We start from the raw sequence: 4542 nt of genomic DNA, 5'->3' as shown, positions 1-4542 counted from the left end.
TAGCACAAATCTTCTTTCAACGGTGTGAGACGTCGGTTTGTGGCATTTTCGTTAACCTTTCATGAAACGTTTCTGAAGGATCGCCCTCCAAAGTACTCGAGGTGCCTACTGCCCCTAAGCGAGAAAGTAGATAAAATGGATGGCCAAAATCGCTATTACAGTGTGTGATACAATGATTTATCCCATTCTCGGGAACCTATATGATGTTTTTATTAGAGTTCGTCCAGCAAAGAACATTAGGTAGCTACTGCTCCAATACGTGATGGGAGGAACAAATGAATAGCCTAAATCGTCTTTGAACGGTGTGAGACGACGATTTGTGGCATTTTCATGAACCTATCATGAAGCGTTTATGAACGATCGTCCACCAAAATACTCGAGTTACGTTCTGCTTCTAAGCGAGAAAGTAGATAAGGAGATGGCCAAAATCGCCTTTAAGGGTGTGATACAATGATTGATGCGATTCCTGGGAACCTATATTGAAGTATCTATTAGAGATTGTTCACCAAAGGACGTGAGGTAGCTACTGCTTTTATATGTGATAGGAGGAAAAAATGGATAGCCTAAATCTTCTACGAAAGGTGTGAGACGACGATCTGTGGCATTTTCAGGAATCTATCGTGAAGCGTTTCTGGACGATCGTCCATTAAATTACTCGAGGTTCCTACTGCCTCTAAGCGACAAAGTTGATTAAAATGGATGGCCAAAATCGCCTTTACAGGGTGTGTACNGCGTTTCTGAATTATCGTCCGCCAAAATACTCGAGGTCCCTACTGCCTCTACGCGGCAAGGTCGATAAGATGGATGAACAAAATCGGCTTTACAGGGTGCGATACAATGATTTATGACATTTTCGGGAACCTATATGATGTATTTATTTAAGATCGTCCAACAAAGGACATGAGGTAGCTACTGCTCCTATACGTAATGGGAGAAACAGATGAATATGCTAAATCGTCTTTGAACGGTGTGAGACGACGATTTGTGGCATTTTCATGAGCCCATCATAAAGCGTTTCTGAACGATCGTTCACGAAAATACTGGAGGTACCTACTACCTCTGAGCGACAAGGTAGATAAAGTGGATGAACAAAATCGGCTTTACAGGATGTGATACAATGATTTATGCAATTNTAGTCCACCAAAGAACATGAGGCAGCTACTGCTCCTATACGTGATGTGAGGAACAAATGGATAGCCTAAATCGTCTTTGAACGGTGTGAGACGACGATTTTTGGCAATTTCAGGAGCCTATCGTGAAGCGTTTCTGAAGGATCGCCCACAAAAATACTCGAGGTACCTACTGCCCCTATGCGAGAAAGTAGATAAAATGCATGACCAAAATCGCCTTTACAGGATGTGATACAATGATTTTTACAATTCTCGGAAACCTATACCGAAGTATCTATTAGAGACGGTCCACCAAAGAACATGAGGTAGCTCCTGCTTCTATACGTGATAGGAGGAGCAAATGAAAAGCCTAAATCGTCTTCGAACAATGTGATTCGACGATTTGTGGCATTTTCAGGAATCTATCATGAAGCGTTTCTGAACGACCGTTGACCAAAATACTCGAGGTACCCACTGCCTCTAAGCGAGAAATGAGTTAAAATGGACTACAAAAATCGCCTTTACAGGTTTTGATACAATGATTTTTACCATTCTCTTGGACAGATATGAAGTATTTATTAGAGATAGTTCACCAAAGATCTAGAGGTAGGTACTGGTCCTATACGTCATAGGAGGACCAAATGGATAGCCCAAATCGACTATGAACGGTGTGAGACGTGGCATTTTTAGGAACCTATCATGAAGCCTTTCTGAAGGACCGTCCACCAAAATACTCGAGGTACATACCGCCCCTAAGCGACAATGTAAATAAAATGCATGGCCAAAATCGCCTTTACAGGGTGGGACACCGTGATTTCTACCGTTCTCGGGAACCAATATGAGGTATTTATTAGAGGCAGTCCACCAAAGACCATGAGGTAGCTACTGCTTCTATAAGTGATATTAGGACCAAATGAATAACCTAAATCGTCTTTCAACGGTGTGAGACGACGATTTGTGGCAATTTCAGGAACCCATCATGAGGCGTTTCTGAAGGATCGTCCACCAAAATACTCGAGGTACCTACTGCCTCAATGCGACAAGGTAGACAAGATGGATGAACAAAATCGGCTTTACAGGATGTGATACAACGATTTATGCCATTTTCGGGAACCTATATTGATGTAGTTATTAGAGATGGTCCACCAAAAGACATGAGGTAGCTACAGCTCCTAGACGTGATAAGAGGACCAAATGGATAGCCTAAAGTGACTATGAATGGTGTAAGACGACGATTTGTGGCATTTTGAAGAACCTGTCATGAAGCGTTTCTGAACGATCGTCCGCCAAAATATTCGAGGTGCGTACTTCCTCTAAGCGAGAAAGTAGTTAAAATGGATGGCCAAAATCGCTATTACAGGGTGTGATACAATGATTTATACCATTCTCGGGAACCTATATGATGTATTTATTAGAGATCGTCCAACAAAGAACATTAGGTAGCTACTGCTCCTATACGTGATGGGAGGAACAGATGGATAGCATAAATCGTCTTTGAACGCTGTGAGACGACGATTTGTGGCATTTTCAGGAATCTGCTCCTAAGCGAGAAAGTAGATAAGGTGGATGGCCAAAATCGCATTTAAGGGTGTGATACAATGATTGATGCGATTTTCGGGAACCTATATTGAAGTATCTATTAGAGATAGTTCAAAAAAGGACGTGAGGTAGCTACTGCTTTTATATGTGATAGGAGGAAAAAATGGATAGCCTGAATCGTCTACGAAAGGTGTGAGACGACGATCTGTGGCATTTTCAGGAATCTATCGTGAAGCGTTAATGAACGATCGTCCATTAAAGTACTCGAGGTACCTACTGCCTCTAAGCGACAAAATAGATAAAATGGATGGCCAAAATCGCCTTTACAGGGTGTGATACAATGATTTATACCATTCTAGGGAACCTAAATGATGTATTGATTAGAGATTGTAAAACAAAGGACATGAGGTAACTACTGCTCCTATACGTGATGGGAGGAACAAATGGATAGCATAAATCGTCTTTGAACGGTGTGAGACGACGATTTGTGGCATTTTCAGGAGCCTATCATGAGGCGTTTCTGAGCGATCGTCCACCAAAATACTTGAGGTGCCTACTGCATGAAATCGTAAGGGCATATAAAATGGATGGCCAAAATCGCTTTTACAGGGTTTGATACAATGATTTTTACTATTCTCGGGAACCTATATGATGTATTTATTAGAGATAGTCCACCGAAGGACGTGAGGTAGCTACTGCTTCTATATGTGATAGGAGGACCAAATGGATAGCCTAAATCGACTATGAACGGTGTGAGACGACGGTTTGTGGCATTTTCAGGAACCTATCATGAAGCGCTTCTGAACGATCGTCCACTAAAATACTCGAGGTACGTACTGCATCTAAGCGAGAAAGTAGATAAAATATATGGCCAAAATCGCCTTTACAGTGTGTGATACAATGATTTTTACCGTTCTCGGGAAGCAATATGAGGTATTCATTAAAGATAGTCCACCAAAGAACATGAGGTAGCTACTGTTTCCATATGTGATATTAGGAACAAATGGATAGCCTATATCGTCTTTGAACGGTGTGAGACGACGATTTGTGGCATTTTCAGGAGCCTATCATGAGGCGTTTCTGAGCGATGGTCCTCCAAAATACTTGAGGTGCCTACTGCATGTAATCGTAAAGGTATATAAAATAGATGGCCTAAATCGCTTTTACAGATTGTGATACATTGATTTTTACTATTCTCGGGAACCTATATGATGTATTTATTAGAGATAGTCCACCAAAGGACGTGAGGTAGCTACTGCTTCTATATGTGATAGGAGGTCCAAATGGATAGCCTAAATCGACTATGAACGGTGTGAGACGACGATTTGTGGCATTTTCAGGAACCTATCATGAGGCGTTTCTGAGCGATCGTCCACCAAAGTACTTGAGGTGCCTACTGAATGAAATCGTAAGGGCATATAAAATGGATGGCCAAAATCGCTTTTACAGGGTTTGATACAATGATTTTTACTATTCTCGGGAACCTATATGATGTATTTATTAGAGATAGTCCACCGAAGGACGTGAGGTAGCTACTGCTTCTATATGTGATAGGAGGACCAAATGGATAGCCTAAATCGACTATGAACGGTGTGAGACGACGGTTTGTGGCATTTTCAGGAACCTATCATGAAGCGCTTCTGAACGATCGTCCACTAAAATACTCGAGGTACGTACTGCATCTAAGCGAGAAAGTAGATAAAATATATGGCCAAAATCGCCTTTACAGTGTGTGATACAATGATTTTTACCGTTCTCGGGAAGCAATATGAGGTATTCATTAAAGATAGTCCACCAAAGAACATGAGGTAGCTACTGTTTCCATATGTGATATTAGGAACAAATGGATAGCCTATATCGTCTTTGAACGGTGTGAGACGACGATTTGTGGCAT

This window comes from Agrilus planipennis, unplaced genomic scaffold, assembly GCF_000699045.2.
Source record: "Agrilus planipennis isolate EAB-ADULT unplaced genomic scaffold, Apla_2.0 scaffold258, whole genome shotgun sequence".
In the NCBI taxonomy this organism is placed as follows: domain Eukaryota; kingdom Metazoa; phylum Arthropoda; class Insecta; order Coleoptera; family Buprestidae; genus Agrilus; species Agrilus planipennis.
The sequence above is the reverse complement of the archived record's forward strand: the minus strand, read 5'-3'. Positions refer to the sequence as shown.